General features: G+C 29.7%; 1 long non-coding RNA gene across 1 annotated transcript; it reads left to right on the top strand.

The window, feature by feature from the left end:
* Positions 1–876: 876 nt before the first annotated feature.
* On the top strand, positions 877–2,853 carry LOC125419623 (uncharacterized). Its single transcript, XR_007238481.2, has 2 exons — positions 877–1,228; positions 2,554–2,853. It is a non-coding gene; the product is annotated as an uncharacterized LOC125419623 (long non-coding RNA).
* Positions 2,854–26,451: the final 23,598 nt, after the last annotated feature.

The following is a 26,451-nucleotide window of genomic DNA, read 5'->3' as shown; positions in this document are numbered from 1 at the left end:
CATGATGAAAGTCAATACCGTTGGTGCTTTGAGAGATGGGGGAAGCGTCCTGGCAATGGTGGCTCGAAACGAAGAAGGGAGGGTTCTACATATACATTCGTTCAAGTTGGACATTTCAATCCCTGAAGTGGCAGAATTAGAAGCCATTTTAAGAGCCATGCAACTCGCGATGTCGTTTGATTGGAAAGTTGTTTGGTTGGAAACAGATGCCTTAATAGTCAATCAAGTAATAAATAAAAATGACAGGAATTGCATCCATTGCGCTGCAGAAACCTTTTCGGATGACATCTTTTTGTAAACTTCTTATTTTGACACTATTTCCTTTCTTTGGGCCTCTAGAAAGCCCAACAAGCCAGCTCACATCGTGGGCAATTGGATGGCAAAACAATGATTTAGTGGTCCAGTGGACCCGCTTTGTTTACCGTCCTCTTTTGCTGTGTTTATGACTTTTGATAGTATATCGGAGAAAACACTTTAAATCGATACTATGCTGTTGCTCCTTCTTTTTTGTTCCAAGGAATCCCAGTTTTTAGCCCCAGAAAAAGGAAAAAAAAAAAAAAAAAAAAGGTCAAATCGTCGTTAGCATTATAATGAATTTGGCGCGGAACTAGCGCGCTTAAAAATTAAGCCCAACGAGTGGCAAGAACCTAATGTCGGCACACATACATTATAGAATGGTGGCCAGATAATGTAATTGCCACACATATTGCATTTTTTTTTCCCCATTATTTAATTTTTATGTTTCTTTTATTAATTAATATTTATACTAATAAATTTATGTAGACGTCGCCACTTATTTTGCTTCTTATGGCTTTTCATTTTGAGTGGTGTTATTTAGATGATAATTATCGTCTTCCATAATATATTTTTATTTAAATTTTGTTATTTATATGATAATTTTTATTGAAATATTTTATTTTATTATTTTATTTTCTATTTTAAAGTTTTCAAAAATTAATTTTATAATTTACGGAATATAATTCGTACAAAATAGTTGTTCACTAATTATAAACAGCGATCTGGCCATTTAACTTTCACACTCCAAATCTCTTTCCTAAATGGCAACCTGAAACCCAAATGCATTCCGGCCAAATCTCAATAATACAGACATCTAAAACAAAAATAAAAAACCTGAAGCCTGAAGAGCGGGTTTAGAGAGAGTAATTTCGCTTTCTTTCTCTCCTATCTGACAACGTAACATGCAACAACAGCTAGAAACCTGAAGCAGGTACGCCTAGTAATTAAAGGTTAGATCAAGTTCATTTTCCATTTGGGTACATCGATCAGGTTATGCTGCTGTCAATTTCAGTTTTGGTATATCAATTTCGGCAAACCCACTTGTTTTTTAATACATTCATTTGAAAATTTGGAAGTCGGTCTTTTTCCGCTTTGATTGTTTTCCCTAAAATTTTGCCCATTCATCAGAAGTTTTATTTTCTGTGTGTTCCTTTTTTTTTAAAAAAAATTTTTGGGCAATAAAGTTTTGTTTTTCTGTAAGTCGCAACGAGTGAGAGAAAGAATTATCGGGGAAAATGTGTATTCTTTCTCCTCTGTTTCATTCCATTTTGTACAAGTTTGGTCATTTACAAGTGTGGAAAGACCCTATATTTGAATCCATACACTTGGAACCAAGGTGTAAGACTTCTTGTAAACTTGTTATTGAACCCATATGCTTGGAATTTGTTCAATACTTAAATGATGAAAAGTTTGTGGAGGAAAAAGAAGAGAACAGCAAGCAAATAGAAGGTTTAAGTAGCCTTTCATCCAAAGATGTCAGAATTTAACTACTGTGTTAATACTTAAGATTCCTATACTTCCCCCTTGAACATTAATGTAAACATGATATAGGCACAGCTGGCAAAGGCAAAGGGAACACCTAGTATCGTAGTGAGGTATTACCAAAGAAAAGCCTAAGGACCTAATTCCTCAAGTTGAGTGGTGATAATTTAATGTATATCGTAATGCATTTTGAATTATTCAAATTGTCTTGTGCTATTTGAGTTTGGGTTTATAAAAACTTTGATCTTTCTAGAGCACAATTAATTATGTTTTCTTTGTCAATGTCTTCATCTTTTCAGGGCGACGTATGTTTATAGAGTTATTTCGTCGGAAAAACAAAAAAATCAAATGCGAAAAAGAATGGGAAAATATCTGAGTAGATTGTGTTTATCAATTGCTATGTGTTTATTTTTTGTAAATTTTTATCAGTTGCATATTATTTATCAAATAAAATATGACTGGCACTTTCTTTTTGTAGTTATCAACCACTTAAAAAAGAGCATGTCACATAGCATGTGCTTTTGATTGAAAAATTGAAATTGATGGGTGGTCTTTGATAGGATATTTGCAATATGGTAGTTGCAGTAGAGTTCTTCTTAAATATATCTTGCAACTAATATAGGATAGTTTATTTAGTTTTACGATAGTTTTTATTTTTTTATTTTTTTTGTTTTTTATTTCAACTATAGTTTATTCGTAAGTTGTGTAGATTGATTATGGTAATTGATAAATTCCTATATTCCCCTCTTGAACATTAATGTAAATATGGTAAAGGCACAGCTGTCAAAGGCCAAGGCAACACCTATTATCAGAGAGAGTTATTACCAAAGAAAAGCCTAAGGACGGAATTCCTCAAGTTGAGTGGTGGTAAGTTAATATATATCACAGTGCATTTTGTACTATTCAAGTTGTCTTGTGCTATTGGATTTTTGGTTTATAAAAACTCTGATCTTTCTAGAACAAAATTTATTATGTTTTCTTTATCACTATCTTCAACTTTTCAAGGCAACATATATTTAGAGAGTTATTCCATGGGGAAAAAAAAGCGAAAAAGAATGGCAAAATATTTGAGTAGATTGTGTTTATCAATTGCTTTATTTATTTATTTTTTTTTTGGGGTAAATTTTCATTAGTTGTGTATTACTTATCAAATAAAATACGATTGACATGTTGTTTTTCCCTAGTTATCAACCACTTGAAAAAAAAAAAGCCAGACTATATGCCAAGTTCTTTTGATTAAAAACTTGAAGCTCATGATAGGTGGACTTTGATATGATTCTTGGAATATCGTAATTGCAGTGGAGTTTTCTTGATGGTGCGTAAGCGCATGGACACCACTTATTAAACACCATTTATAATTTTTTTTAACAAAAGCATCCAACCGGATTTTCAACTTAGAGACAGTAAATTATGCAAAAATAACATAACATCATTAACTTGACAATAAAGTTTTCAAAACATTTATTATACGTAGCAAATTAAATGAACCCTGCATTTTTTAAGATTGTAATGTTGCCTAATCTCTTTGTATATGCTTATATATAGTTTAGAAATAAGGACAAATGTGATCTATTCTAAACCCTAAATTTCCTCGAAAACTTCCTCCAATATTTTATTTTTCTGATCATAGAGAGATAAAGGCTTGCTGCAGATGGTGGATATAAGTGTGTGGCCTGATGAGAACTCCAATACGTAGTCAGAGTATATACTTCATTCTATTCATTGATGATTAATCAAGAATGACTTAGGTATATTTGATGCAAGAAAGATCAAAGAATGGTCGTAAAATAAAAATGCTAAATAGTAGCCATGATACGAAATACAACTTTAGATAGTTTACTAAAAACTATGAAAACGAAGGTGTTGAGTATCAACTGACAGTTAATTATACTCCTGAAAAAAATGGTGCATCAGAAATTTTTTAAAAAAAAAAATGGAATTGTTATGGATATGGAAAGAACTATGCTGAAAGAAAAAGGCCTTTCAAACAAGTTTTGGGCTAAAGTTGTTTATACAACAGTTTATCAGTAAAACAGGTGTCCAACAAACATGATTCTAAACCAGATGTTAATTGAGGCATAGAGCGGACAAAAGCCTTCACCAAAACATCTTAAAGTGTTCGCTTGTATTTGGTATGCTTATATCCCAAAAGAAAGTGAAAAAAAAAATTGAGTAAATGGGATGAAAAAAACATAAAATAAAAAATATATTTTTCATGGCTATGGTTCTCAATCAAAAGGTTATTAGAGTCTACAACTTTAAGACAACAAATGCCGTTATCATTCAGGATGTATAATTTGATGAAAATGCAATTTGGAATTAGGATGAAGAAAAAGTTAGAAGAAAACAATTATTCTCTAAACTCAAACTTCAATTTCAAGATAAGAAGAAGTGAAAGAATAATAGCTAAAGACTTCAACTCAAATACAAGCTCCTCAACATAATGAGTTTACTCCTAACCTACCACCAAAAAAATAGTGTGTATCAAAGTATGAAGTTTATAACTTCACCACAATAGAGCTTGGAAGCTTTGACGTTACATAAAAACAAAATGTTTTGCTGAAAGCAATGCAAGAAGAAATAAAAATGATTGAAAAAAAATTTAACATTGAAGCTAGTGGAAACCACCAATAAACAAAAAAGTTATTGCAGTTAAGTAGATTTACAAAAGAAAACATAAAAACATAAAATAAGTCTTATAGTTAAAGGCTCTGCACAATATTTTGGTATGAATTACAATGAAACTTTTGCTTTGGTCACTTAATTAGACACAATCAAAGCAGTCTCATTGCTCAAAAAAGGTGTCATATTTATCATCGTAATGTGAAATCTGCATTTCTGAATGGTTATTTTGAAAAGAAATCTATATTAACCAAAAATTGGGGTTTGAAATCCTATAGAAGAAAATAAAACACTAACTTAAAAAAAAAAAAAAAAAAACTTTGTATGAATTAAAACAAGCTCTGCGAGCGCATGGAATAATACAATTAATAGATACTTTACAGATCCAAAGTTTAGGAGGATTAAAAGTAAACTAACAGTATACATAAAAACCCAAGATAAAAATACTTTCATTAGCTCCTTATATGTGGAATATTTTTTCTACATAGGAAACAACAAGAAGATAAGAATTCAAAGAAAACAAAAAAAAAAAAAACAAAAAAAAAAAGAAATTAAAATGACATATTTGAGTCTAATACATTATTTCCTTGGTATTAAAGTAAGCCAATAGAAGGAAGGAATTTTCATATCTCAAAAAAGTACAAAATAGTGTTGGAAAAGTTCAGGATTAGCAATTACAGTTAGTAACAACACCACTTAAGGAAAATAAAAAAATTAAGTAAAGAAGATGGATCCGTGAAGGCAGATTGTAACACCTCGTACCGAAGTACATTGGAATTTTCTCAAGTTGATCAAAGTTGATCAGGTTGACCGTCGTTGACTGAAAGGGATCAAACTTTGAATTTTTGATTTGAATAGAATTTTAGGTTGACCGAGGCACCTTTGCGAAGTATGCATTGACCCTTAGTCCGTAGACTTAGCACATCGAAAACGGAGCTACAATTTGAAAGTTATGAGCAAAACAAGTTGAGGTCCGAACTGTTTAAGGGTACTAGAGTTGACCTTTTATTCTTGTAAAATTTGGATTTGAATTCTATATGGTTGTAAAATACTCATCGATATGAGTTCATAGACTAGCGGCATCCTTGATTTGAACATGTTGTTTGAAAGTTAAGGACTCGTGAAAGTTTTTTCGAGATAGTAGTTACTGTTCATCGATCTATATGAGTGTGTGTACAGTGTTGCCACATGTCAATTTCTTGACCACCTGTGAGTACACAGTGGAACCCATGGGCATTTTGATTGGGCGAGAAGGAAGAGAAGGAGAAAGAGGAAAGAGAAAGAGGAGAGCGAGAGGGAGGACCAGCCACCACAGATTCATCATTTTTCAACCACCAGACCACTACATGTGCTGGACCACCTTGATGCCCACCTGAAAACCAGCCAGCCACCCAAATTTCACGGCCAACCAACCGCCGACACTCCGGATCGAGGCATTTTCCAGCCACGACCTATTTTCCTTCCACTGCCGATTTCTCCCAAACCAGACCTCCATTTGCTTCAACACCAGTCCCATTAGCTTATATGTCCTCTGATCTATCTCTCCACCAATTTTCATGGCCATTGGCCGCCGGACACACCACCAGCGATGACGGATTCCGGTGGCCATGACGGCTCGCCAGAAAACCCACCTCCGGTGAGTTTCCGATTACACTTTCCACCCTCTCGCACTAATTTGACCTTCTTGAATCCAAATCCGAGGTCTTTTTCCCTCAATTCTTGACAACTTGTGAGATTTGAGCATATTAAATCTGAAACATTTCCGACAAGATTCCGTCCATCACAGATCCGATCTTCTATAGGTAAGACTCAATCTATGATCCTCGTGTTATAAGCTTCGATTCGGTATATTGTTTGTGAATTTTGGTTAACGTTGTGTTAAATTTTCCAGTATACTTGTATAAATTACATGATTAAAATATTAATTTAATCAGTTTTGTGTAACCTTGATGTTTTAGGAGCCGTGTGAGTTATAGAAATGATCCCGTGGCAAATCTTGGTTAATACGCATGCTCGAGGTGAGTGACCCACCTTCAAAATTATTTTGGGTTGATAAATTGTATATTTTTTGTGTTGATTATATATTTGGAAATTATGTTTCATATGTTAAATATTTAATAGGTTTATATTTGAAATTTTAATGCCAAAACTGAAGGAATTAAAAATATTTGTACATTGAGAAATATTTTGATTTTAAGAATTTAATGGATTTGGGATTTGTTAATAATTATTAAATTTTATTTTTGGAATATTGCGTAATTAAATATTTGAAAAAAAATAAATATGTTCTATGTATTTGATATTTGAGAGGATTTCCATATAAATTTATATTACCTATTCATGATGATTTTTAATATCTGTTTTGCTGCCATATATTTTGGGATTTAAAGATTCATGGTTTAAAGTTTTATTTCAATTATTGTTAAGTTTAATGTTGGCTTTATGATGGTGTTTATATGAATTTAATTGCATACGAATTTTATATAGTTTTTAATATCATTTTTCGTACAACTTGATTTTAAGGATTTGAAAAAAAAATATATGTTTTAAAGTATTATGCTTCAAAAATATTTTTATGCATTTAAATATTATGGATTGATTTTATGAAACTTTAAATTTGGTATATTTGCATCAATGAGATTATGATAATGGATTTTAACTTGATGGATTTACAATGATGGTTTAAAGAAATATGGATCATATAGATTTGAAAAGATATATTTAAATCCAGTAGTATTTATGAGATTTCGAGATTTGAAAAATATATTAAGTTTATGATTTTTATATGCACCATACAATACTGGTGTTCTGTACTATATATGCGGATACGATTAACGCGTAGGTGGATATGATTAGCGCACAGGTTTATTTATAATGTTGTCCTATGATTGCCATTGGATCGTGGGTAAATAGGGTAAAATGCACAGGAAGCATCAATCGCCCCCCTCCATGGCCAGGATGACTGATAACAGCGGCGTTATAGGATGCCACATGATCGTATGCCGGTTTCTCTCTTTAACTTTCCTGTCAGGCAGTGCTTGGGACGATGAGTACTATCGGGCGCCACTGGTATATAGATAATGAAATACAATAAAATTCATGTTAAAATAATAATATTTTAAAGAGTAGTTAAAATTAAAATATATTTAATTATGTTTTCATCATTTATTCGGATTAATGTTTTTAAATGTATTTACCATGATTTTATTATTTAAATCAATTTGATGATTTAAAATGGATTTTATTCATATTTTTACCATTCATTTCAAATTAATGTTTTAAGATGTTATTTATCTTTAAAAATGTGGTTAATTGTGTTCATCATTATTTCAATTGATGTTTTAAATTATATTTTATTATATTTTATCATTTATTTTAAATTGATGTGTACAGTGCTTTTATTATGATTTTAATATTTATTTTAAACTGGTGTTTTAGAATTTCATTTTACCGTGTTGGTATTATTTATTTAAACTTGAGATTTTAACATGGATTTTATTTTATTTTATTATCTATTTCAAAATGAGGTTTAAAATTAATTTTTATATTTCCTTGATTATTTCTAATATAAATTTTATTATGATTTTGTTTTATTTTATTTATGATATTTTATTTACAATTTAATAATTGTTTTTAAAATTATGTTTATTTTTATTTTTCTTTATAAATTTTAGATCTTAATTTATTGTATTTTATTTGCAATTTATTCAATTAGTTGTTTCTTGATTTTTTGGGTATACAAATATTGGTTTTTGTGAAAATGTTTTAAAAATGAAACATTTCCAACTGAGTGAACTATGAGGGTTTTGAGAGAAAACATTATTTTCAACTATTTATTATTTACTTTAGTATTTATTATTAATTAATCAAATTTATTTTATCGTTATATTATGATTATTATTATTATAATTATTATTATTATTATTATTGTATAGTAGATTGGGTTACTCACTGAGATGATTAGCATCTCATGTTTTTAAATCCATTTTCCTAGGCCTAGGTTAGTAGATGTTGATCGTCCGAAGGCGAGCTCGACGTTTTGATTTGTTGCTGGAAGTCCAAAAAGTATTTTTTTCTTTATTTCCTATCTTGTAGTATTTCTTTCTATTCATGTTGTAATAACTATCATAATTAGAAATTTTATAAATGCTCTGTATACTACTCCAACATTTAATTATTTAATATTGCACTGGTTCCTTGTTAATTTCGAAATGCTGCAAACTTGTGGTAATAAATTGTAGTAAGGTGCGAGGAATAAGGAGATACTGTTATAATTGTGTTTTCTATACAAGGAATTTTAAGGTAAGTTCAACTCTTAAAGGAGATTCTGTCAGATTTTTTATAGAAAAGTTCGATAGGGTTTCTCTGAGATCAGGGTTTATCTAGGATTCTGGTAAGGGATCCTAGACGGGTCCTGACATAGATAGTAGACTTTACAAAATCTAATTAGAAGTTTGCTATATCTCACTACTACTCGATCAAATACCATGTATTCTACAAGTCTACTTCAAGGTTCATAGAAAATCCAAGTCAAATACACATCAACGTAGCAAAGCATTTACCTAGATATATGCAAGGAACCAAAAATTTGTGGAATACAAATTAAGTACAAATTCTAAATTGTTCAACTACACAAGTAACAATTGCACTAGACTACTAGATGACTTAAAGAGTACTTATAGGTATGCATTTAGATTAGGCTCTATAATTTTCTTATGGTTATCTAAAAAACTAGAAAGTGTTGAAAAGTTATTTAGTGAAGCTAAATACATTGGAGCAACAATAATAGAAAATCTTGTAATTTAGCTATAAAAAAAAATTCAAAGACATTGGAGAACCTAAAATATCAAGCGTCAAAGATCATTTATGGTAGCAAATCAGCAATTACTATAGTAAAAAAATAATATATTTCACAAGAAAACAAGCACTACGCGAAAATTGATATCTAGCGACACTTATTTAGCGACGCTACGAAACAAATACGTCTGAAAAAACAAAACCGTGACTCTGAGGTTAATGCGTCAGTAAAAATTCAATAAATATACGACGTACTATATAGATTGTGCGTTGCCTGTTCTCTCCTCCACTTTTTTTTTTTAGTTCTTTTAATTAATCTTAATTTAACAACAAATAACCCATAAAGATATTAGAGCAACATAACTGAGGTTGATTTTTTTTTTTCTTTTTTGTTATACGTTTAACAGGCGACCCACAGGCGACGCACCAATAAAATTGTGCGTCGCCTGTTCTTTTTTTTTTTTCAATTTTTTTGTTTAAACATTTAAAAAAAAAAATCAAAATAGGACTATAACAAGAATTGAACCCAGGACCTCTTACACTCTCAAGAAATCACCACACCACTAGGCCAAATCACTTATATGTACTAATACAGCAAAAATTGGCTAATATAGTGTTAGGCGACGCATTATTCAAACAATGCGTCGCCAAATACAAGAACAGGCGACGCATTCCTCAACAAATGCATCGCCTGTTCTTTTTTTTTTTCAATTTTTTTGTTTAAACATTTAAAAAAAATAAAATCAAAATAAGACCAATTGAACCCAGGACCTCATTCACTCTCAGAAAATCACCACACCACTAGGCCAAATCACTTATATGTACACAACAAAAATTGGCTAATAGAGTGTTAGGCGACGCATTATTGAAACAATGCGTCGCCAAATACAAGAACAGGCGACGTATTCCTCAACAAATGTGTCGCCTGTTCTTTTTTTTTTTTTTCAATTTTTTTGTTTAAACATTTAAAAAAAATAAAATCAAAATAGGACCATAACAAGAATTGAACCCAAGACCTCATACACTCTTAGGAAATAACCACACCACTAGGGCAAATCACTTATATGTACTAATACAGCAAAAATTGGCTAATATAGTGTTAGGCGACGCATTATTGAATCAATGCGTCGCCAAATACAAGAACAGGCGACGCATTCCTCAACAAATGCGTCGCCTGTTCTTTTTTTTTTTCAATTTTTTTGTTTAAACATTTAAAAAAAATAAAATCAAAATAAGACCATAACAAGAATTGAACCCAGGACCTCATTCACTCTCAGAAAATCACCACACCACTAGGCCAAATCACTTATATGTACTAATACAACAAAAATTGGCTAATAAAGTATTAGGCGACGCATTATTGTAACAATGCGTCGCCAAATACAAGAACAGGCGACGTATTCCTCAACAAATGCGTCGCCTGTTCTTTTTTTTTTGGCGACGTATTCCTCAACAAATGCGTCGCCTGTTCTTTTTTTTTTTTCAATTTTTTTGTTTAAACATTTAAAAAAAAAAATCAAAATAGGACCATAACATGAATTGAACCCAAGACCTCATACACTCTCAGGAAATCACCACACCACTAGGCCAAATCACTTATATGTACTAATACAGCAAAAATTGGCTAATATAGTGTTAGGCGACGCATTATTCAAACAATGCGTCGCCAAATACAAGAACAGTCGCTGTTCTTTTTTTTTTTCAATTTTTTTGTTTAAACATTTAAAAAAAATAAAATCAAAATAAGACCATAACAAGAATTGAACCTAGGACCTCATACACTCTTAGGAAATCACCACACCACTAGGCCAAATCACTTATATGTACTAATATAGCAAATATTGGCTAATATAGTGTTAGGCGACGCATTATTGAATCAATGCGTCGCCAAATACAAGAACAGGCGACGCATTCCTCAACAAATGCGTCGCCTGTTCATTTTTTTTTTTCAATTTTTTTGTTTAAACATTTAAAAAAAATAAAATCAAAACAGGACCATAACAAGAATTGAACCCAAGACCTCATACACTCTCAGGAAGTAACCACACCACTAGGCCAAATCACTTATATGTACTAATACAGCAACAATTGGCTAATATAGTGTTAGGCGACGCATTATTCAAACAATGCGTCGCCAAATACAAGAACAGGCGACGCATTCCTCAACAAATGCATCGCCTGTTCTTTTTTTTTTTCAATTTTTTTGTTTAAACATTTAAAAAAAATAAAATCAAAATAAGACCAATTGAACCCAGGACCTCATTCACTCTCAGAAAATCACCACACCACTAGGCCAAATCACTTATATGTACACAACAAAAATTGGCTAATAGAGTGTTAGGCGACGCATTATTGAAACAATGCGTCGCCAAATACAAGAACAGGCGACGTATTCCTCAACAAATGTGTCGCCTGTTCTTTTTTTTTTTTTCAATTTTTTTGTTTAAACATTTAAAAAAAATAAAATCAAAATAGGACCATAACAAGAATTGAACCCAAGACCTCATACACTCTTAGGAAATAACCACACCACTAGGGCAAATCACTTATATGTACTAATACAGCAAAAATTGGCTAATATAGTGTTAGGCGACGCATTATTGAATCAATGCGTCGCCAAATACAAGAACAGGCGACGCATTCCTCAACAAATGCGTCGCCTGTTCTTTTTTTTTTTCAATTTTTTTGTTTAAACATTTAAAAAAAATAAAATCAAAATAAGACCATAACAAGAATTGAACCCAGGACCTCATTCACTCTCAGAAAATCACCACACCACTAGGCCAAATCACTTATATGTACTAATACAACAAAAATTGGCTAATAAAGTATTAGGCGACGCATTATTGTAACAATGCGTCGCCAAATACAAGAACAGGTGACGTATTCCTCAACAAATGCGTCGCCTGTTCTTTTTTTTTTGGCGACGTATTCCTCAACAAATGCGTCGCCTGTTCTTTTTTTTTTTTCAATTTTTTTGTTTAAACATTTAAAAAAAAAATCAAAATAGGACCATAACAAGAATTGAACCCAAGACCTCATACACTCTCAGGAAATCACCACACCACTAGGCCAAATCACTTATATGTACTAATACAGCAAAAATTGGCTAATATAGTGTTAGGCGACGCATTATTCAAACAATGCGTCGCCAAATACAAGAACAGTCGCTGTTCTTTTTTTTTTTCAATTTTTTTGTTTAAACATTTAAAAAAAATAAAATCAAAATAAGACCATAACAAGAATTGAACCTAGGACCTCATACACTCTTAGGAAATCACCACACCACTAGGCCAAATCACTTATATGTACTAATATAGCAAATATTGGCTAATATAGTGTTAGGCGACGCATTATTGAATCAATGCGTCGCCAAATACAAGAACAGACGCACCATAACAAGAATTGAACCCAAGACCTCATACACTCTCAGGAAATAACCACACCACTAGGCCAAATCACTTATATGTACTAATACAGCAAAAATTGGCTAATATAGTGTTAGGCGACGCATTATTCAAACAATGCGTCGCCAAATACAAGAACCGCATTCCTCAACAAATGCGTCGCTTGTTCTTTTTTTTTTTTTTCAATTTTTTTGTTTAAACATTTAAAAAAAATAAAATCAAAATAGGACCATAACAAGAATTGAACCTAAGACCTCATACACTCTCAGGAAATAACCACACCACTAGGCCAAATCACTTATATGTACTAATACAGCAAAAATTGGCTAATATAGTGTTAGGCGACGCATTATTCAAACAATGCGTCGCCAAATACAAGAACAGGCGACCCATTCCTCAACAAATGCGTCGCTTGTTCTTTTTTTTTTTTTCAATTTTTTTGTTTAAACATTTAAAAAAAATAAAATCAAAATAAGACCATAACAAGAATTGAACCCAAGACCTCATACACTCTCATGAAATCACCACACCACTAGGCCAAATCACTTATATGTACTAATATAGCAAATATTGGCTAATATAGTGTTAGGCGACGCATTATTGAATCAATGCGTCGCCAAATACAAGAACAGGCGACGCATTCCTCAACAAATGCGTCGCCTGTTCATTTTTTTTTTCAATTTTTTTGTTTAAACATTTAAAAAAAATAAAATCAAAACAGGACCATAACAAGAATTGAACCCAAGACCTCATACACTCTCAGGAAGTAACCACACCACTAGGCCAAATCACTTATATGTACTAATACAGCAACAATTGGCTAATATAGTGTTAGGCGACGCATTATTCAAACAATGCGTCGCCAAATACAAGAACAGGCAACGCATTCCTCAACAAATGTGTCGCCTGTTCGCCTGTTCTTTTTTTTTTCAATTTTTTTGTTTAAACATTTAAAAAAAATAAAATCAAAATAAGACCATAACAAGAATTGTACCCAGGACCTCATACACTCTCATGAAATCACCACACCACTAGGCCAAATCACTTATATGTACTAATATAGCAAATATTGGCTAATATAGTGTTAGGCGACGCATTATTGAATCAATGTGTCGCCAAATACAAGAACAGGCGACGCATTCCTCAACAAATGCGTCGCCTGTTCATTTTTTTTTTTCAATTTTTTTGTTTAAACATTTCAAAAAAAAATCAAAATAAGATCATAACAAGAATTGAACCCAGGACCTCATACACTCTCAGGAAATCACCACACCACTAGGCCAAATCACTTATATGTACTAATACAGCAAAAATTGGCTAATATAGTATTAAGCGACGCATTATTCAAACAATGCGTCGCCAAATACAAGAACAGGCGACGCATTCCTCAACAAATGCGTCGCCTGTTCATTTTTTTTTTCAATTTTTTTGTTTAAACATTTAAAAAAAATAATATTAACAAATGCGTCGCCTGTTCATTTTTTTTTTCAATTTTTTTGTTTAAACATTTAAAAAAAATAAAATCAAAATAGGACCATAACAAGAATTGAACCTAAGACCTCATACACTCTCAAGAAATAACCACACCACTAGGCCAAATCACTTATATGTACTAATACAGCAAAAATTGGCTAATATAGTGTTAGGCGACGCATTATTCAAACAATGCGTCGCCAAATACAAGAACAGGCGACGCATTCCTCAACAAATGTGTCGCCTGTTCGCCTGTTCTTTTTTTTTTTTTCAATTTTTTTGTTTAAACATTTAAAAAAAATAAAATCAAAATAAGACCATAACAAGAATTGAACCCAGGACCTCATACACTCTCATGAAATCACCACACCACTAGGCCAAATCACTTATATGTACTAATATAGCAAATATTGGCTAATATAGTGTTTGGCGACGCATTATTGAATCAATGCGTCGCCAAATACAAGAACAGGCGACGCATTCCTCAACAAATGCGTCGCCTGTTCCTTTTTTTTTTTTTAATTTTTTTGTTTAAACATTTAAAAAAAATAAAATCAAAATAGGACCATAACAAGAATTGAACCCAAGACCTCCTACACTCTCAAGAAATCACCACACCACAGGCAATCCTTCTTGAAGAGAATACGTTGCCTATTCTCTCAATTAACAAAAACAAAAATTTTGAAAGACATGCAAATTTTATAAAGAATAAAGGTGTACTTGAAAAACAGAAAAATAAGCAGCAATCTTCGATATTTTGCTTCGCATTTTTAAGAAATATTTTCAGTTTTTATTTGTAGTTGAAAAATAAAAATATTAATCAAAGAAAAAAAATGCAATTGGGAGAAAAGGCGCGTTCTTGCCATTTTTTGAAAATTTTTGGCGCGTTTTTAAATTTTTACGCGCTCCTTTAAATCCATTTTTTCTTTTTTAAAACTACATCAAGTACACCACCTAATCGATATTAGATTTGGAAGCAATCTAAGAGAGACTTGAAGAGTGAGATATTCCAGGTTTCATTTTTCATTTGCCTACGTTGTCGTCGGCCGAGAAGCTAGATTTCTCTTTGTCGCCCTCGTGATTTTTTGGTTTTCTTCTTTCTTTATCTCCATCGTTTAGGTGAGTTTCTTTTTTCTTAACATGAGGTGGGTTGTTTTTTTTTTTTTTTTTTTCATTTTAACTGCAGCTTAGGTTCATTGGGTTTTATTAATCTTGCTTTTTTAGAAATTATGTTTGTGATATTGCTTGACATTATTTTGCTAAGTTCAACAAGTATTTTGTGTTGAAGATTAACTTGAATCAAGATGGTCTATTGTTTTAACTTCACCACAACATCGTACGGTTGTTGAAGAAGATGTTCTTGGAGATACAAAGATGGCTCACAATCCATTTGTCATATAGTTGCCAAGTGTCGATGAAAATGATAATGAGGATGAATGTGAGAGTGACTATGTTTGTAATGACTATGAGGGGAGAAATGTGATTCGTCAAATCTTAAGAACAATGGTAATATTTTTTAAATTTTCATTTATACTAAATTACAAATTTAATAATGATTAATATTTTATTTATTTTGCATAAGTGCATGCTAATAACTTTTTTAATGTTTCCATATGCAGTATGAGGATGTAATATCGTCAACAAGAGGTCAACTTCCATCTCAATGAATATGCATTCATGGAAGTTTAATTAATATTAAATTTGTTATGAAAAATACAATAGCTTACAAATTATGTAAAAATATATCAATGAGATGATATTTAATTTATTTGATAATTAATTTGTTATGACAAAATATTTATTTAAAATTTTTGTATTCTATTTATTTTGGATGAAGCTAGTTTTCATTTTTTTGTATTTTAATTATTTTTATATTTTTACTATTTTAATCACTTTTCACAAAATTTAAAAAAAAAAAAAAAAAAAAAAGAAGGGGCGACGCATTAAGAAATAATGCGTCGCTAAAAGTGTCGATCCGTCGTTAAATAGGCGACTCGATTAATGCGTCTCTAAATAGGCAATTCTACTAATGCGTCGCTAAATAGTCAACTCTATTAATGCGTCACTAAATAGGCGACTCTATTAATGCGTCGCTAAATAGTCACTTTATTAATGCGTCGCTAAATAGACGACTCTACTAATGCGTCGCTAAATAGTAAAATGCGTCGCTAAATAGGCGACACTAATAATGCGTCTCTAAATAGTCAATGCGTCGCTAAATAGGCGACTCTATTAATGCGTCGCTAAAAGTAAATATGAGTCGCTAAAAAGTCAAAGATAGGCGACTCTTATAATGCGTCGCTTGTTGTCTTATAGATTTAGCGACAAGACATTAGGCGACACCGTGCGATACGTCGTTATTTATTTTGTGCGACGCATTTATTGCGTCAGTTATCAATGCGATTCTAGTAGTGAAGACACATTATGATCAAATTCCATTTCCTACGTGATGTAGTCGAAAATAAAGAAATTAAATTGATGTACTGCAAGATTGAAGAATAGCTAGCTAATATTTTCACCTAAATACTATCTTCAGCACAATTTGAATTACTTCAAAAAATTATCAGAGTTTCAAAAATGTTCATAAAGGAGTGTTGAATGATGAACATTTTGACATTTAGCAAGCAAATGACTTACTCATCAATTTAGATTAACACACTAGCAACGCATGACACCTAAGGTGTCTTCTTGCATGACCATTTAATATAATTTGTTGACACCTAAGTTGCCATATGTCAACATGTATGACCTTTTCTCATTCTATAAATAAGATACGTCTCCCATTTGCATTTAATAAGGAAAAAAAAAAAAAAAACACCCACATTCTTTTGTTGCTTGTGTTTGAAAATATTTCTATATAAGAAGTTTGAGCAATTTCCAAAATATTTTTCCATTCAGCTTCGAACAATTATTTAGGGTAATCTAGTTGGAATTCTATTTAATATGTTTCATGCTCCTTCTCCTATTGGGTTTTATTCAAAAATATACATATATATATATATATATATATATAGTTATGTATCCATGTTGGTTGTCACATAGGAAAAATAAATTATCAATCAAATTTTAAAAAATCCAATTAACCTTTTTATAACAATTTTTAATAGGTCTCATGCAAATATGACATGTTACTTCCTTTTATAGATTATATTCAAAATACACACACACACACACACACACACACACACACACACACACACATATATGTGGCATTATTTAGATAATATGATTTGCCATATAAACTATCCTTACCATAAGATCCTTACTGCATCCTTACTATATTAGAATTATGTATCTATATATGTAATTACGTTCAAATTACGTATTTAATAACGTCATGATTCATTTTTTAACATTTTAATCACATTAAGAATTGAAATTTAAAATTAAATTTGTTATCACCATATCTTGACATGATTTGTTTACCATAAATAAAATTTTAGTATGTTACTAAATTCATGCTTGATCACTTTTTTAATTTTATTAAATTTTAGCATTTGATATGATCCAAATGCTATTAAAAGAAAAGATAATATTGATACCATCAGATTATTCTAAAAAGGCTTAAACATATATATCATATAAAAATAAAGTATTAATGACATTTATATTATTAGAGCATCTACAATTGCACTATCTTCTGTTTATTTTTTTGTCACTTTAAAAAAATAAATAGATACTTAAAATAAAATAAAAAATTAATATATCTAGTTAAACATTTTATCAAGCTAATATAGAAAAAAAAATATTATCAAAATGATTTTCTATTTATGAAGACATTGTCACACATTATAAATTTTTTTAAAATATTAATTTAAAAAAATAAAAATTTTGATCAAAAATATATAATTAATTAATAATTATAAATAATTTGTTATATATTATTATTAAAAAATTATTTCAAAATTAATTATATATTTATATTATTTAAATTTAAATATATAAAAATGACATCTCTTTCCGTTGAAATAAAAATATATCAATTATGTGACTTGAAAAATAAAATAAAATTGTTGAAATAAGTGATAAAAATAAAAAACGTCCAATCGACTCTTCTTGTCCGGCCTTATGGTGGACCTCAGAGTCAATTATCTGACGTCAACTTACCGTACACGCATACTACACATTGTCTGTCAATCAATATCAGGTGGCACTGCTAAGCGTGTATCATGCTAGCAAACTGAATTTGCCCTTGAAAAGAAAAACAAAAAAATCAAAAAGCACGGTTGGGGTCAAACTTTAAATGCAAAGTATGATTTGCGAAAATTCGAGCAGCAACGTTATGCACAGGCTTGACCTGTGTTGCCTGCACGAGATCCACATCTTGATTTGACTTATCCATCTTCTCTGGTGTCCGAATCTGCATGCATTAATCGCTCCAAAACCGCGTTATACACATTCAGATATCTGAAGTGACATTGAAAGATTGACATTAAGTAAGAGAGTCACATGGTAGATGCAAAATTGATTTCTAAATTCCATCAAAGATTGCTAAATTCCAAAATAGCCCCTTTTATTATTTATTTATTTATTTTATTTTAAGTAGTGTAGATGCCATTTTTCTTATAAATTATAACGCATTTTACAGCTTACCCCTAACTATAATAATTCTCATATTTCCCCTCCAACTATTGTTTTGTTTGTTTAGTCAATCATGCTTTTTTTTAACGAAGACTTTGATAATATTTTATCTAAGATTTAAAATTTTTTATATCGATAAAAATATCAATGATTCAAAATATAAAAATATTCATAAAAATATTAAAAATTATTAAATATCATAAAAACTATCAAAATTGATAAAAATTTATTTAAAAAATAATAATTTTTATTAAATTTTTAAAATTGATTTATTTAATTAATTAATTATCTAATTGATTAAAAATTACAAAAAAATGGAATAAATATTATATATTTTTTTAATTGATCGATTTATAATAAATGTTAATGATTATAAATATGTTATTGTTAATAAAAAAATATATAAAAATATATATATATATATGTATAATAAAATTATTTATTAATTAAAATAAAATAATTATTACAGTTACATTATAGTTCATAACTACCACTTCAATACCATAAAAAACTTCTGGATGGTTGAAAATTATTGATCTATTTTTTATTCTCATTTTAAAATGTGAAACATAATAAGTAATTATTGAAACATATATTTTTTTTAATAATTTTGTATACAATTGTTAATATGACAACGATACAAATATTGATAGTTGAGTAAGTAGAGAATATATTTCCTACATATCTTTAATTTTTTTGTATACATATTAAGTTTTATTTACTTTATAATATTTATATAAATATTAAAATTTTATTGTAAAAAATATATAAAAACAGAAAGGTAAACCTGTAATGTATGATACTAATTTTCTCTAACAATATAATAGACTTATTTAATATAATTTTGGAGATTGTTTGTTAAATGTGAATTTTTTATTTTTATTTGCTCAATTATTATAAGGTAATTAAAAGGTTAAAAAAATCAATAATGTTAATTTGGCAAAAATTTTTACTAATATCAATAATAATTATAAAAATTTTTGATAAAAAATTAAAAAATTCATAAATTTTTTTAAAATTTTTATGAAATTTTTTATACAAATATAAAATTTTAACCAAATCGTACAGAATCGGATTAGGATATTATAAAAAAAAAAAAATCATCAAACTTATTAAAAATATAAAAATTCTCAATGAATATTGTGAAAATTATATCTATTTCTATGTTGGAAAAATAAAAATTTCACAAAAAGTTTATAATTTTTTCAACTATGAATCTACCACATTTCAACTTCACCTAACAAGGCAATGTCAACTGATGGTCTAAATTTTTTTGGCAAAAGCAAATTTTATTTTACTTTTTGATCATTTACAGCAAGAAAATTTTATTTTACGTTTCGATATTTACGACAAGAAAATATTATTTTATTAAATTAATATTTGACAAGTACAAACTTATACCAAATATGATTTGCTTCATTAAATAAAAATTAAAAAAATATATTCCTTCTGAAAAAATATCACGCATTATTCAAATATTTCTATGGTGAGAGTTAGTTAGTGTTCTTTCTTACGTGCAGATCGCTTCATGGTGAAAGACACAAAGCAGACTTTTCATTTAAACTTGTTGAAGCTCCGACAGAGTCAAACTGAGCTGCCAATGAGCTGGCTCGTTCTTCTCTATGCTCGTCTTCTTTGGAATCCTACGTGGAGAAGATGCCACATGGTTTGGTTCGTACACTCAAGGATGAAATTTGTAGTGTTGTTTCATCTTATTGAAGTATGAGGTTTTGTTTCAAAAAATAAATAAATAAACAAAAATAAAAATAAAAACTACCAGCAAGGTTAATTAAAATTATAATGTGAAATAGATAGTTGAAATTTTAAAAAACTAGAGAAGCATATATGGAAGTAAAAAGAAAAATGTATGAAATAGTATAAATGTTAGTATAACTAATATGAATAAACCCATATGCATTTTTTTTTTTTTGACAATAAATTAAGCCATATGCATTTGAAAGTCAATCGTTCTAAGAGCATCTTCAACGAAAATAAATATGTCAAGTAGGCAATTTGGTCAATGCTTATTAAATTATCTTTCAATTGCTTATTAAATTATCTTTCAATTACAATGTTTTGAATGAATATAAAACTAATATAATCTAGACATTATCAAGTAAATATTTATTTATTAAATTTCTATGAGACATTTTAAATTTTGTAAAAAGTTAAATTTTTCTTAAAATGTTAATTTTTCCAAAAAAATAAAAAAATAACATATATAATTAATTAATAGTTATAAATAACTTTTGTATACATTACCATCAGATAATAAATTTATATTTATAGTACTGATACAAACACACAAATATTGATGAAATTTATTTACTAAATGATACTTGTTAAGGTATTATTAATTAGCATATTCTTATAAATTAAATATGAATAAGTAAACCATTAAATTGATAGGTAAAATAAAAAAAAATAAATGTTACAATATCATCTACTACATCATTTAATAAATAATTTTTTTATCATTATTTAGTAAATAAATTCAATAAATATTTTGATAAATATAACATTGTTATCAAAGCATCTTCAATGTGAATATGAATTACTCTATACAATTTATATTGTTTAAATTGAGATTGCACATAAACACATGTCAATTATAAAATTATTTTTCAATAATAATATGCATAAAAAGCTATTTATATCTATTAATTAATTAGATATTTGGCTACTTTATTTTATTTTTTGAAAGAATTGTCTTTCTAAAGAAAATTTAGTCTTTTAGAAATTTTCAAAATGTCGACTTTCTTATCACATCAATTTTGACAAAATATTTTGGCATACCTACTGTAGAAGTGTCTTTTAGTAACTGTCCATATTGTTAATATGAAAAAATATAATAATAGATAAAGTTATTGAAAATGCTCTTTTATTTAATTATATATTGCTATATAAATTTTCAAAATTTCGACTTTCTTATCACATCAATTTTGACAAAATATTTAGGTATACCTATTGTAAAGGTTTTTTTTAGTAACTACCTGTATTTTTAATGTAAAAAAATATAATAATAGATAAAGTTATTCAAAATATTCTTCTATTTAATTATATATTGCTATATAAATTTAGATAATGTAAATTTTTATTGCATGTAAAGAATATTTTATATCCATAATTGAATATGCTCTTATAAATACAAAATTTCAAAGAAAAAAAATTAAAAGTTTTTTTTTTCTCTTATTTATTTATGGATAAAAAATGAGGGGCTAAAGGCCCAAAAAACGAAAAAGGAAGTTGCTGCACCCGCAACCAAAATCATACCACTAGACAAAACTTAAAGAAATTTGTTTTTCTTTTTTGGGTAAACAAAACTTGAAAGAGACTGTTCATGAGAAATGGCGTGTCAGTCTAGCTTTCTAGCTCACTAAAAATTGAAGAAAAAACTAAATAATGAAAAGAAAAAAAAAATCCACCTGTAATTTGTCTTATATGATAAAACTAGTATATATGCGTTTAGAAAATCCCTTATCATGAAATCGGTAATTTAATTAAATTAGGATTACCCATGTTACAAAGGTTTAACCATTCGGATAAATAAAAATTAATTTTTGAATTCAAATTTAGCACTTGCCATCTAGGAAGGCCAAATTAAATAAAATTAGAGATTCTTTAACTTGAGAATTCTTATATATATATACATAATTTTAATATAGTAAAAATAAAAATAAAAAAATTATGATAAAGATAATTTATGTGGCAAATCATATTATTCATGTTAATTGTCATATAAAAAATATGAATCTGTTTTCTTGACCCATTGAAAAAAATAATTTTTTTAGAAAAATAATCCAATTAATATCTTATAATAATTATTGGTAGGTTAAATGTAAATATAACTTTTTGTTACTTCTGAAATTATGATTTGTTTAATAAAAATTAAAACATATTTAAATAATATATCATTATTTAAATAATGTGACTTGCCACAAGCTGTCGCATATTTAAAATTTCCATATCAAACCTGTTTGTATGTATTTTGCAGTAATAAATTATAAAGGCACCTTTGGTATGTAGAATGATTATTTCTAGATAAATAGTAATGTCGATTGATAGAAATCAGATAAGGGACAATGAATAGATATTCTTCTTGATATATTTGTTTATTGTCTTAGACTAAGTTCAATGTTTAGTCTTTATAAAAATTTGTTTTTTTTTTTCCAAAAATATCAAATTTGGTAAAAATGACTTAAATGTCAAAATTTATAGTTATTTACACATTTTTAGTTTAGGATAATCAATTTCGATTTAAATATATTATAAATATAATAAGAATTAGAATTTATTTATTTATTTATTTTTATTTTTTTGGGAATAGCTCTTCTTGAATTAGGGGAATAAGTATTCATATGGAATAGATATACCTAAAATTTTTAATGTATCAAAGAGAAGAATAGTTTATCCTATAAAATAGATATTCTACTTTTACATCTATTTTGCATATTAGATGTGCTGGAAGTTTGTGAAGAGGTAAGGGAAGAGGAATCTTATTAGGAAATAGACAATGTTGGATGCCCACTTTTTCTCCATCATATGACAAATCAAAGTTTCCCTTATTCCTTTCAAAAACTTAGAGACAAAAGGAATTCCTTAATTTTTTTTTTTTTGGATCATTTACAATAATTTTCCCCCATTTTGGTATCGCTAATCCATAATCCCAACACATAGATCTAAATGGCTTATCAACTAAGTTGATCTCCATTAACTCCTTAATTTGGTGTCCTATTTTGGGAGTTCAATGCATTAATTTTTCCTACAATACTTTAGTTAAATATTATATATATTATTTTTCAAATCAATTAACATTTAATAACGTTCAAATCATGTTATGTATTTAAATTGAAAAAAAATAATGCTAGAGGTTCTAACTAAATCTATTAAATGTACACTAAGTGTCATGTGTCAATATTTGATTTGGTTATGTTTTAGTTATAATAACATTTTCAAACATTTACTTATTCAAACTTAGGTTATATTTATATGTTAATAAATAAAATAGTTACACATTACACTTTTACATTAATAAAATAGGCAATGCATAACAGTTTTAAGCAGTCCTAGAATTAATTGGATGACACTTACTACCTATAATGAAATCTGGCATCGTAGATTTAATCCACGATAGTTTAAGAATTGTTGGCTATACATTTTGATATATTTATTTGATACTTCTAGCAATATTTATTATGCATGAAACTGCTATTCTTTTATTTACTTTATTTATTTTCTTAAAGTTGGTATAGTTATTGTTGAAAAAAAAAAAAAAGAATAATTGGTATAGTAGAATAAATAGAATTTCGCTCCTCAATAAGAGCATGTTTATTAATCAAATAATAATAATAACAGCATTTTCTTCTTTTTGTTTTTGGTAAACTCAAGTAAGTGCTAAGTCTCTTCGATTATATATATATATATATATATATATATATATATATATTCTATTTAGTTTATGTTGGAAATTTTTTAAATTTAGTTTTCAAAAAAAAAAAAAACTGATTTGTTTTCCTTTTTTAGAAAAGAGAGTTAAACGCAATTTAATGTAACACCCCGTCCCGAACCATGTCGGAATTTTTGCACGTTGACCGAGGTTGACTGTTGACTGTTGACCGTTGACCGTTGACCAAAAGGGTCAAAAGTTGACTTTTTGATCCAGTTGGAATTCTACGTTGACTGAGGTACCGTTACGAAGTACACGTTGACACGAGTTCGTAGACTAGTAGCACATGAAAACGGAGCTACGGTTTGAAAGTTACGAGCAAAACAAGTTGAGGTCCAAACTGTCCAAGGGGTGCTGGAGTTGACTTTTTATTCATGCAAGGTTGAGCTTTGACTTATGCATGGTTATGAAGTGCTCATCGATATGAGTCCGTAGACTAGCGGCACGTCTGATTTGGACATGTGGTTTGGAAGTTATGGACCTGTAAAGTTTTTCAAATACTGTATTATTTTAATATTATTTTTAAACGCGTAACGATGTGCCACGTGTGACTTAATGAAGGTGACCATGTGTCACCATGTTGAGAAGCCACATGTCAACCATGTGTAATATCATATTATTTTATTATTATTTTAAATAATAATATTATTATTAATATTATTTAATTAATTTTAATTAATTTCTTTTTTATTTTCCTTTTTCTTTTCTTTTTCTTTTTCTTTTTCTTTTCTTTTCCCCACGTGGGAAAACACCTCCTTTCTCTTTTCTTTTCCTTTCCTTCCCTTCTTCTTCCCCGAGCCCGACAGAGACAAAAAAAAAAAAAAAAAAAACACGCAGAGACTTCTCCCTCTCTCTCTCTCCTTTGACTCTCTCCCCCGCTCTCTTTGACCGGCCTTTTGGCTGGATTTTAGTAGACGGAATGCCACACGTGCCGGCCACCGGTGTAGCCCATCTCCCCGCGACCTCAGCCTCCAATTTTCCCGGCCAGTCGCCGCCGGACGTGCCCAGATCGGGCCGGTGAAATCGGCGGCGGCCGGTTATGTTTTTCCGGCGATTCTCGCCGTTTTTGACCAACCCAGCCCGACCCATACCTCTATTCCACCATTTTCGACCCCTCTGAATCCATTTCCGGGGTTAGATTGCCCAAAATCCCCATCGTTTGAGAGATCCCTCAAGTTTAAATCCGGCCGAAGCTTTCCGGCCAAATTCCGACCACCTCCGGCGGAATTAGGGTCGATGGAGATCGAATTTGTAATCCTCGTCGCTCAAGCTTCGATTCGGTATATTATTCGACTATTTTGGATAACGTTTGTGTTTGACCCCTCGGGTACCGGGTATTATTTACCCGAATAAAATATTATTTTATTTGACTGTGTGTGAATTGTGTTTTAGGAGCACGGGTGAGTCATGGAATTGATCCCATGGTGGATCTTAGGTTAATTGCGTGCTCCAGGTGAGTGACCCACCTTCAAATTAATTTTGGGAATTTAATTGGTGAATATTATGTGTGATTTGAATATTTGGAATTTAAATTCTATGTGCCAAATAGTTATTTGATTTATTGTGGAATTATTAGTGAATTTATTTTGATTAAAGACAGTATGCATTATATAAATTTATGCCATGTGAAATTATTTTATGGTTTTGAGAATTTGGAAATTCTTGTGGTTTTAACATTAAATCGGGCATGATTTGATTTTCAAATATTTCAAGGAAAATATTTGTTTATGTTGGTGACTCCAATTTTTATAAAATATAACCATGGAATATTATGAGATTTAATTATTATATTTCGAGAAATTATTTATGCTATTGGGAAAATGTGAATATTTGAATTGGTGGATTTGGGAGTTGGTGGATTTGAAAATCATGGAATTTATGGTGTTGATTATAAAAAAATTGTGGAGGATTTTCGGGTTCAAGCGGATGGGATAAACCCGCTATGCTTATGCAAAATGTGAAATTTGATATATAATTTAAATATGTGGATTTTATGATTTTTAGATGCACCGTGCACATACTGGTGTTCTGTTTATATGTGATATGGATATTGTGCACACGGATGTGATTAGCGCGCAGGAGGGTGTGAGTAGCGCGCAGGTGATATTATGAGGTTGTCCTGTGGTTGCCATCGGATGAGGGTAGGCCACCCCTCCATGGCCGGGACACCAGTTAGCAGCAGCGCAGTGGGATGCCACGCGACCACCGTATGCCGGTTTTTTTCTATAACCTCCTGTCTGGCGGTACCTTAGGATGCTGGGTACTGTTGGCGCCACTGGTATATAGTGGGTGCATCAAGTGATTTTCAGAACTGTGATTTTAAAATAAATATTTTGAAACTGTATT

This window comes from Ziziphus jujuba, chromosome 1, assembly GCF_031755915.1.
Source record: "Ziziphus jujuba cultivar Dongzao chromosome 1, ASM3175591v1".
Taxonomy (NCBI): Eukaryota; Viridiplantae; Streptophyta; class Magnoliopsida; order Rosales; family Rhamnaceae; genus Ziziphus; species Ziziphus jujuba.
This window is presented reverse-complemented; position numbering and strand designations above follow the sequence as displayed.